Genomic DNA, 11,820 nt, shown 5'->3' on the forward strand with positions numbered 1-11,820 from the left:
TGGAAGGATCTATGAGATGGTGCTTGTAACGTAGGTAGACTGTGCTTAGCACTTAGGAAGCTCTCTCTCAAATGTTAGCTAGTAATATCATTAGCTAAGTGAACTCAAGCTCTGGCATCCAACTTCTGGAGCTGCAGCAGCTCTCTCATCTATGTAATGGGGACAATAATTTCTGAGAGTCTGCTCTTTGAAGGGAATTTGGAGAGGCGGAAATAAAGCGCCTGGCACGCAGTAGGCATCGGTGAAGCGGTGGCTGTTGTTTCTGTTCATTCTTGATGCGGGGGGAGTGAGAATGGTTGCCTGGCCCGAGCCCTGCCGGGGGCCGGTTACTGTGCTTGTTTGGAGACAAACTTGGTGATAATGAGAAAAGGAGAGTGTCGGGCTTCGGAAAGTCGTGGACCGGCGGATTGGGAGGGAAAAAGGAGACCAGAGCCAGGAGCGGGGTGAATGTGTCTGGCCCGAGCGTGTAGAACGCGCCACCGGCTCCGAGCCAGGAAGGGGACGCCGAGCAGGACACCTTCCACTGGCAGAAGTTCTCGCTGCCTGGACGGCAAAGCTTGGGCTGTTGCGCACAGGAAGGCAGAGGACACTCGTACGGCTGTTTTCAGGACTTGAAGATCTCTAGGCTCTGGAGTTAGGCTTGAGTTCGAATTCCTTCTTCACCACCAGCCCACAGTGTGACCTTGGGCAAATTCTCTAATCTCTCCAGTTAAGTTTCCTCATGTGCACCTTGCCGGTTCTGTGGAGGGTTGGGGGGTGGGGTGGATGGATGACGATAGGAGTTCTTCTCTCCCCTTCTGTGTCTTCCCCTAAGATTAGCCTAAATTTGGAAGAAGTGAAGCGTCACGCCTCAGACTCAGGGGAAACGCTATCAAAAGGAGAATCCTGCATTTGCCCAGCGTCTCCCGGTTAGCGCGCTGAGGGACCAGGTCAGAGCACTAAATCACTCTTGGTCTCTCACGGCCTAGCACCATCTCCCTGTTTGATTTTCCAACCAAATCCTGTAGCTTCTGTCACTCAGGCTTTTGGGGCTTCTCCTACCCCTCCTCAAATAAAAATCGTCGTTTTAAAGCATTGATGGTCAATCTCCATTGTAGAAGGACAAAGTCTCAAAAGCGTGCTATAAACATGCTTTACACAGGGACGTATTCCTCCGAGACACATACTCTTTGGTTGGTAGCATTTTTAAAACATTTCCTTAAAAAATGGTAATGAAAAAATTCAAACCACCTTTAGCAAACAAACAAAATCTAACTTCCTGGTCATTCCTCTCTATTTGCAATTCTCTAGTTTGTGTTTTTATTTTATTTTACAGCCCAATAAATTCAATTATATAACAATACAATCTGCAGGGAAAAGAAATCACCATAAACATCAAAAGACATATGAGAAACTGGAAAAAAATTGCCATTTATATGGTAAAAGGGTCATCTCTTTCATACATTTCCTTTCCAAAGGTTCCTCTAATCAACAAGCAAAAGACCAAAAGTAGACAAAGGCAATAAACAATTCATGCAAATTAAAAAAAAAAAAGGAAATAGAAATGACATTAAATATTTGACAAGGTACTGTATCTCGTTTAATAAGTAAAATGCAAGTTCAAACTACAGTGAGATATAATTTTTTATCTATTAGATTAGCAAACAGTAATCAGAGGCATCTTTTTAAAATATAAACAGATCAAATCCCTTCATAGCCTAGAACCTTCTTATGGCCACATGGAGTAAAATCTAGACCCTCCCACCCCCTCCAAGACCCTCCAGATCTAGCCACTGTCCCCCTTTACCCCTTTCTCAGAATTCTGTCTTATCATACTCCTTCCCCTGGCCTTCTTGCTTCTTGTTCCAACATTCTAAGGGCTCATTCACTTGCTGCTTCCTCTGCCTGGCACACGTCCCCTCTGATTTTTCTTATGGCTGTCCTCTTCATATCGTTTAGGGAGCCCTGCTTTGGGGGTCTCTTCTTCCCCTCTGGGTAAGTGGCCAAGTATCCAGCCAGTGCAGTGTTCTTCACCCACTTTGGGAAGACCCCATGCAATTACCACATCTGAGTTATTTAATGTTGCCTGAGTGGTCTGGCCTCTTATCACATAGCCAGGCCTTCAAAAGGTCCCTTCTTTGTTGGTACAGGAGCAAAGGGGCTCTAAGAACTGCTCCTCCTCTGGCAGTCCACCAGCTAGACTAAGCCACTTGATTTGGAAAATCAGGAGTGGTGGTGGGATCTGGAGTGAAATTGCCTGAAGTCTCTGCCTTGTAGTCATTTGAAAAAAATAAATAATACATAATGTGTACACTGAATTTATATGAACAGAACCATACGTGCTTGGCAAAAAGATGAACAATAAATACATAAACCAACACATTAAAAAAAAAAAAAAAACCAAAATAAAAAGCATACTCATTAAATAACCCAACTGGTTTATCTGCATCTACTTATCTCAAGACTTAAGGATATGATATGAGGCTGTAGAGAAAAAAATGTTGTCTGTGCTTAACAATACACCCCAAATTAGGTATTAGGAACTTACTTCATGGACCATCAAAAAGATACGCAAGGGCAGTATTGACTATGCAGGCGATTTTTGCTTCACACATTGACTTTAGAACTTAATCTTCATTAAGACATACTTTAAGCCATTGTTGTTGTTAGCTGCCACAGGGTTGACCCTAGCTCATGGCAACCCCATGCACAACAGATCAAAATCCTGCCTGCCATCCCTGTGGTCAATTTTGGTTTGGAATGTTGTGTCAGCTAGGCAAGGAGAGGTGGAAGGCTCCCAGCACACTGAGGTGTGAACAGGAGAGGCTGGTGTGACTGGTTTGAGGTGGGCTTTGCTGAGAGACTGAAGGGACAGACTTTACTGAGCTGTGTGTGGGAAGACTAGGCAATAGCAGGTGTTGAAGTCCTTGTATGCCAAGCTAAGGGGTGCAACCTTTCTCTGGAAACAAATGAGGTCCCCCCAGGTGGGGTTAAATGACCTGGTACGTGGACAACTTGGCAGTTTGAAGGGTGGTGGAAGGCTAAGACTGGAGGCTGGGAATCTATTAGGAGGCCGTTGTTATAATCCAGGCAAGGTATGAACTAAGGGAAAACAGAAGGTGTAGAGTGAGGGAGATGAGAAACAGGAGGATCAAGGCAGAAATGGGAGCATGAAGAGAGTGCCCTGGTATGCAAGAGAGAGGAGAAGCTGAGTTCAACCCTAGAGGCATGGATTCTGAGCTGCCAGGGGACCCTCAGTTGTCCAGCAGTATAGAGCAGGGTAGCATGTCTATGGTGGGAGGCCCAAGAGGATCCCGGAAAGCTTCTGCTTATGGTGGAGAGAGGCCAGCTGGCTTTGCAAGGTCATTTGAAGGAGCATCCTGTCTGGGAGTGGGGTAGGGCAGAGGCTCCTGGGTAGAGGGATCTGGTGCTGAGCCGAGAAGGCGGGCTGGAGACCAGCCTGGGAGGTGTCTACAGAGGGCTGGAAATGTAAGTCATAAGAAAAGGTGCATGGAAATGAAAGAACAGAAACTGAAGATGCGACCTTGGGGGCCTTGGGTTTATGGGGCAGGCACAGTGGGCCCTGGATCTGGGAAGTGGCAGAAGGTTGAGGGGGTGAGCCCTGTACCTCATGTGCTGGTGTTCTCAGAGGAACGAGCCCAGGGCAGCATTGGTAACTTCCAAGTCATTCACCTAGCTTGCTTTCTTAAATTTTTTTTTTTTAATTTTTTGTTGTGATTTGGGTAAAAGTTTACAGAGCAAATTAATTTTCCATACAGCAGTTTATAAACATTTTGTTTCAAGATATTGACTGGGATTCACTACTATGTAACAGCTCTCTTCCCACTTCCTCCCCATAGTTACCCCCTCCCTGTGTCCTTCCCTCCCATGTACTCATGCGCTCTCTCCTCACCCAGCTGTCTTCCTCTGCAAACACTGCCCTTCTGTTCTACCATGACTGATTGCTCCAAGGAGAGTTATCTACCTGAGTAAATGTAAATGTTCACCCTATATTCCTGTCTATTGTTTGGCTGGAACCCATAGGAGTGAGTTCAGTTCCAGACCTGAAGGGTAACTAGGGGCCATAGACTCAGGGCTCTCACCAGGTTCTATCAGACCAGCAAACCTGTTTTTTTTTTTTTTTTATGATTTTGAGTTTTGTTCCACATTATTCTCCTACTCTATCCAGGATCTCCTACACTGATCCCCCTCTGAGTGGTTGACAGTAGTAGCCAGGCACCATCTAGTACTTCTCTAAGTTACCCAGCTGGCTTTCAAAGATGTGAAATGTCATTACAGTGAGCCCAGAACTCTATTTCTTAAAAAATGAGTGGAGCTTGGACAGCCCACCTGTTGGCCCCATTCTGTGAGATACACAAGGGGCCTGAGCTGCTGCCTCCTGCCTGGTCCCCTCTTCTCTTTCTTTGGGCCTTCCTTTCTCCTCCTACCTTCACTACCCCTCTTCTCCTTCTTTTTCATCTCCCCCTGGTATTCTAGAACCCTCCCAGAGACGCCTCAGGCTTAACAGAGAGACCCTTAGCAATCTAAGCAGGTTCCTCCTATTATGACCTCCTAGACTGAGCCTGAGGCATGAGTACTCTTGCTTTTCTTACAGCAGTAGCAGCAGCAGCAGCACATGCGGTTGAGTCGGATCTGACTCATAGCAACCCCTCCTTGGGTTTCCGAGGTGGTATCTCTACAGAAGTAGATTGTCCAACCTTCCTTCCAAGGAGTGGCTGGTGGGTTTGAACCACCAGCCTTCTGGTTAGCAGTCTAATGCCTTAGGCACTATGCTACCAGAGCTCCCGCTTTTCTTTCAAGTATCCTAAGTTTTCAGACAACCAGTAATTTCAAGTGGGGAAAGTTCAGCTTGGGAGAGAAACAAGGGGCTAGAAATGAAGGTTATTGTTTTCATTATAGAAAATGTCCAAAGGATTCCATTAAATGGCGCCCTCCACCATCCCCTCCTCTTACACTCTGCACCACCCTGAACCATGCTGGGTCCCACAGAGGCCAGCTGCCCAGCAGTACAACTCCCATGTGCCTAGGTAGCCTCTCCAACTACCTGCTCATAGGGGCAGCTGCAGAGGTAATCAGGCCTACCAGGGCCACACATGAGTTCAGGGCCTCTAGTCTCAATGGCTTAGAGGTGTGTCTCTTTCAAATGACCTTGTAGAGCATGCTGGCCTGGTCACTACACAGGCAAACCTTCTTCATTCCATTCCCTGCTCTCCTTGCTGGCTGGCAGCCTTGGAGGCCCCTGGCTCAGTCACACATGGGAGGATTCCCATGGAAACCCCACTAGGAGAGGCTCAGGGAAACCTCATTGATTCCTGCTCCAGGAAGACAAGCGTGAGACAGTTCCACCTGGAACTGGACAGATGGCTCTCTTTGTGAGCTCTCAGGAAAGAAAGGGCTTGCCTGGTCACTTGTAAGCTGCATGCATGGAGGAAAAGATAACGCAAGTCTATGAATAAAACCTTGGGAGTTTCTAAGTATGTTCATCATTGGCATGTCCATTCTGAATGAACACCATTTGATGAAACAGCCCCTCTCCTTAATATTTGCACCAAGGAAATCTTATAAACACCCCAGTCAAATCAGGGCAAGGCAGCTATTACTTGTATATATACACAATTCAACAGTTTCTGTGGGTACAATTCAGTGAAATTGATTACATTCTTCAAGTGGTGCTATCATTCTCACCCTCCTTTTTCCAAGTTGTTCCTCCCTCATTAATATAAACTCACTGCTCCCTAAGTTAGGGAAGCTATTATTGGCTCCATCATATAGAGATGAAAACTGAGGAACAAAGATGTTAAGTGACTTGCCTGGGTTAACGGAACTCTGCACTCCCAGTCCATTCCTAGGTAGAGGTTCTCTCTAAGGCAGCATGCTGCTTTCATTCCTTTGTTCATGCTTCTCCATTCTGTAGATGCTCACCCATACTTCCTCTGGTCCAGCCCCTGCTCTTGAGTTGCCCCCAGTCTGGCAAAAGGGAGGTGGTTAAGGAGACATTGTGGCCCTTGTGTGAAGTGCTGTGGAGGAGAGAAGTACAGGTGCTCTGAGAGCACAGGGTGGGGTGGGGACTCCCCAGAGAGGTGCCCAAGTGAGTTGAAGCACAGAGCTGTGGGGGCATAGGGCATGAGAAAGTCCATAAAGACTGCAGTCTTGAAAACGCTATGTGGCAGTTCTACTCTGTCCAATAGGGTCTTTATGAGCCAGAATAGACTTGATGGCAGGGGAGAGGAAAGGGATGAAGGGAGCAGCTTGTCATGACATGGGTGTGTGGACCTCCATGATCCCACTGGAAATTGCAAGCAGGTGGGGATGGAGTGAAGGGTTCTGCGGAGGAAAATGGAGCTAGGGAAGCATCGTGGACCATCTGGGGGCTAAAGCTTTAGGAGTCTGAACTTTGGTATCCTGAGAGTTGTGGGAGCCTATGGGGGATTGAAGCAGAGAGTGTGATTAGATCAGCATTGCATCTTACAGGGGCTGTAGTATATATCTGAAACTAAGGCACGTTCTATTAAAGGAATCCAAGGGGTATCAAATGGCTTTTCCTTTTATAGTCTTGCTCATTATTCAGATCTGTCACCAGATCTGGCCCTTTGGTGTGGGCTTTCCTTAGAAAGAAGTGATCTGACCGGGCCTTATACTTCCTTGAGGTCAGGGGAGCATCATTACTGCTGGTTAAATACGCACGCAAGGACTTCTGTTGAGTTGGATCCGACTCATAGCGACCCCTCCTTGGGTTTCCGAGGTGGTATCACTATGGAAGTAGATTGCCCAACCTTACTTCTGAGAAGTGGCTGGTAGGTTTGAACCTCCAGCCTTCTGGTTAGTAGTCAAATGCAAATGAAATCCCCCTATGCCTTTGGCTTAGACTTAGCAGAGGGGATGTTATCAGTTTCTGTGGTGGTCAAGTCCTCTTGCAGACCTTGTACCTGGGAGAGCCCAGCCAGCCATACCCCCGAATCTATGATCTTGACTCCTAGTTTCTGAAGGTTGTGCATGATAATTCACTCCTTAGGCAGTGTGGCATTGATGCTTCATGTCCCCTCATTTCCCTGTCCCTTAGTAACACCCTACAGGGTCCTGGGAAGGACAATCGGCAATTTGCACTTTTGTTTTCTTGCTTAGCCATGATTAAAGCCCCAGCATGGAACCTTCTGGGTAATGTAATTAAGCATCCCTATCCAAGCATGGCCTAAGAAATTAAGTTTGGTTTTGGGGAATGTGATGGTGGCCCCCTTAGGTATTTTTCAGTATGCTGGCTGCTTACTGGGTTAAGAGATGATGTAGTTCCTATTGGGAAATTAGATTCTGTTGTTTCTCCCGTGTGCCTGGCCCAGTGCCATGTGCAATGGTGGAGACAAGAAGAAAAGAAATGTGACAAGGATCCACTCCCACTGGTTGGAGAGAGAGCCTGACTTGGCCACTTGTGTCCTGGCTCACAGCACCACAATGCCTGGCATGTTAAGTGTTTGTTGGATGAATAAATGAGGGCAGGAAGCTGGGAAGGATGCAAAGAGGATCTAGCAAAGGACAAGCTAGATACTGCTAAATGTCAGTGGTTCTAAAGTGGGGATCATGTTATTGGAAGAGCTAGCCTGTTGATCCTTATCTCCTGACTCCAACCCTGCTACTCCCACCCTCTAAAAAGAGCAGACAGTGAGATGCTCCCTGAGGCCTACCACGCCCTCTCCATGAAGACATGGGGACCAACCTGTGATCCCACTTCAGGTGTTGGGACTCTGGATTTAGTAACTCCCTGTCTCTCAGCCCCAAACCCAGCCTTGCCTTCAGTTAGTAATTCTGTCCTTTGCTTGTAATCTTGACCATCACTTCTGACAGGCTTCACAAGTCACTTAATCATTCATTCATTCATTCACTTATTCAGTTAAGGTTCAGAATTGCAGGAGCTGAAACCTCTCTAGGGATGGGGGCAGTTATGAGTCTGAGTGGGAGCAGGGGAGGTGAGGACAGAATAAAGCCCTCACTGCAGGCCAGGATCTGGCCAGAAGCTGAGGACCCAGGCAAATAAGGCATAGTCTTTTTGTGCGGGGCATTTTCGTTGATCCTGATTCTTTGCTGCCGTAAACCATTCTGCCCTTTGCTTCCGTAGTTAAATTCTAGGGCACATTTGAGATTGTTTCCATAGAATGCATTCCTAGTGGTGAAGTTGAATGTCAGAGGTCATGCTCAATTTAAAGGGGCACTCACCATTTACTGGGTACCTCCTGGGTACCCCATGCCATGCCATGCCAGGCACTTTGCAGATGTTCACCCTGATCCTTGCAGTGGCAGGAAAATTTAGCACATAATTAATAGTGCTTTTCAGATAAGTCTTTGCTCAGGGCCAAATGCACAGGTGGGGATTCAAACCTAGCTCTTCCTATCCTTCTCCTATTGTGCCATTATGGCTTATCATTAGTGGACATGAGCACTTTGTTCTGGGCCCTACATAGAAGGAAGACCAAAGGGCAATCTCATATGTCCACCTTGTCACATCCCTTAGTATGCACAGCCTTTAGGATCCCCTCCTGCCACTGATAGAGACAGAGGCCTCAAGGCCTGACAACTACAACCAGGACAGTGAATATCTTGCCCTCGATGACCCATATGGGCCAGCCAGATACTGGTTAAGAGTCTCCCATGGGGCTGCTGTGTGACCATTGCTTTGACATTAAAGGTATCACTTCAACAACTCCAAAGCTGGCATGGTATATACAAGGATAAAGCCGTTTCCCTTAGAAATTTTCTCTGTGGATTACACAGAGTTGGTTGCAGTCATTGTGGTGGGGAGGGCACTGACACAGTGGAGGGCAGGTAAGAGCACAGTCAGGCACTGTGGCCTGGGAGTCCCCCCGCAGCTCTGCCTATGACCTCAAGCAAGTTATGGAACTTCTCCAAGTCTGCCTTCTTTTATCTATAAAGGGCCATATGATGTCTACCTCATAGTATATGCAAGCAGTTGGCATGTCATCCAGAACAGATATCTGAGGTTTGTTATAGAGAAATCAAAGGGGAATGAAAGCATTGGGTTTTTGGGTCCAAGATACCCAGATGGGACCCAGTTCTGCTATCTTTTAGCCATGTGACTTTGGTCATGTTGATTCCCCTGGTCACGCTGAGCTTCAGTTTCCTGATCTTTTAGACTGGGAACATAAGTGCCTTTGGGTGAATTACAAAAGTGACAGTTTCCAACCTCCACTTGGCCTCCCCAGACAGATGCCCTTGGGCAATCCACATAAATTTATGGAGGTGGCCCTGGATATATGTTGGTTCTGTTTACTGAATCCCTGCTACATAGCTTACACTTTTCACATGTTATCTTGTTTATTTATTTATTAATATTTTATTGTGGTTTTAGTGCAAGTTTACACAGCAAATTAGGTTGCCATTTAACAACTTTCTATACATATTATTCAGCGACATTGGTTACAGTTTTCACAATGTGTCAGCATTTTTCGTTATTGCCATTCTGGTTGTTCTGTTTCCATTAAGCTAGCTAGCTTCCTTGTCCTCCCTTACCTTCTCATTTTTGGTCTAGGGTGAATGTTGACTGTTAGATCTCGTTTAGATGATTATTTAGAGAAGGACAGTATCAACGAGTGGTATTACCTATTTTATAAGCCACTCTGTCTTTTGGCAAATAGGGAAGAGCAGAAGAGTAGTTCAAAGTTTAAAGCGTACCCTGGGGCTATAGTCTCCGAGGTTCCGCCAGTTTCTACTGGTCCAGTAAGCCTGATCTTTCTTAAGTTAATTTTGTTCTACATTTTTCTCCCATTCTGTCTGGGACTATCTATTGTGCTGCTGGTCAGAATGATAAGTAGTGACAGCCAGGCCCCATTTAGTTCTGAGCTCAGGGTAGAAGAGGCCGTGGTTCGCATAGACTATTAGTCCTGTAGACTAGTTTCTTTGAGGCTTTGGTTTCCTCTTTCACTTTTGCTCCAGACATGTAAAGACCAATAGCTGTATCTTAGACAGCGACTCTCAAGCTTTAAAACCCCAGATGCTACTCACCCACCTGGGATGTGGAATATTATCTTTATGAGCTATGTTATGCCATAACATATTTATGGAGCTGAGTTGTCCCATGAGACTCTGATCCTAAGCCCTCAAACCCAGTACACCAATCCTACAAGGTTTTTGGTTGTGTTTAGAAACTATCTGTAACTGTGGCCCTTATGTGCTTTATTTTATGTATGAATATATATGTAGCACACACAAATATGTATATACACATATAGGTACACACCTATTCATGTGTACCTATATATTCATATATGCTTACCTATACATATAGAGTCAGCAGCAGGGATCAAGGTGAGGAGAGGAAACTCAGGCACACCCAAAGCAGCAGGGCAGGAGAATCAGAGAGAGGAGATGAATAGGCCCAGTGACTGGGACTGATGGGGGTGAGCTGCAGGGATCCAGGAGAGGAGAAGGAACCCAGGCATGCCCAAAGCATTAGGGCGGGAGAAACGGAGAGCGGAGATGAATAGGCCTGGGGCCCAGGACTGATGGGAGTGAGCTGCAGGGATCCAGGTAAGGAGAGGGAACCCAGGCATGCCCAAAGCAGCAGGGCAGGAGAACCAGAGAGAGGAGACGAATAGGCCCGGGGACTGGGATGGATGGGAGTGAGCCGCAGGGATCCAGGTGAGGATAGGGAACTCAAGCATGCCCAAAGCAGCAAGGTGGGAGAACTGAGAGCAGAGATGAATAGGCCTGGGGCTCGGGACCAACGAGAGTGAGCTTCAGGGATCCAGGTGAGGAGAGGGAGCCCAGGCATGCCCAAAGCAGCAGGGCGAGAGTGGGAGAAAGGGGATTAAAAGGCCCAGGAACAAGGACAGAGGAGGAGTCAGCCACAGGGATCCAGGTAAGGATGGTATGAGAAGTTTCCAACAGGGAGACAAACTTGTCTGTCGGTTTGTCTTACTGTGGTGACATGTTGATGTGAGTTTTGAGGCTGAGCCACTGGTGTTTCAAACCCAGCGGGATGCACATGGTGCACAGGTATCATCCCAGCTTACAGACTGAGACAGACTAGGAAGAAGGAAGAGGCCATCTATTTCTCAAAGAATTGGCCAGGGAAAAACCTTATGATTAGCAAAGAAACACTGATACATTACCGCACAACTTTATGAATAGTCCGGTTAGGTTAGAAGACTCTCAAAATAAGACTGGTAAAGATCTGCATCATCAGAGTAAACCCAACCTTACTCATATGGATAAGGTAAAGCTTTCGAGATCTCCATTTGCTGATGTGGCACCACTCAGATTGAGAAGAAACAGCTGCAGACATCCATTAATCATCGGAACATGGAATGTACAAAGTATGAATCTAGGAAAATTGGAAGTTGTCAAAAATGAAATGGAATGCATAAAGATTGATATCCTTGGCATTAGTGAGCTGAAATGGATGGGTTTTGGCCATTTTGAATCAGATAACCATATGATCTACTATGCTGGGAATGACAGTTTGAAGAGGAAAGGCATGGAATTCATTATTGCAAAGGATGTTTCAAGATCTATCCTAAAGTACAATGCCGTCAGTGATAGGATAATATCCATATGCCTACAAGGAAGACCCGTTAATGCGACTATTATTCAAATTTATGCACCAACCACCAAAGCCAAACATGAGGAAATTGAAGATTTTATCAACTTCTGCAGTATGAAATTGACCGAACATGCAATCAGGATGTGTTAATTATCACTGATGACAGGAATGCAAAAGTTGGAAACAGAGAAGAATCACTGGTGGTTGGAAAATTTGGCCTTGGTGACAGAAATAATGCTGGAACTTGCATGGTAGAATTTTGCAAGACCAAC

Source organism: Orycteropus afer, unplaced genomic scaffold, assembly GCF_000298275.1.
Source record: "Orycteropus afer afer isolate SDZICR_OR568_19922 unplaced genomic scaffold, OryAfe1.0 scaffold00188, whole genome shotgun sequence".
NCBI lineage: Eukaryota > Metazoa > Chordata > Mammalia > Tubulidentata > Orycteropodidae > Orycteropus > Orycteropus afer.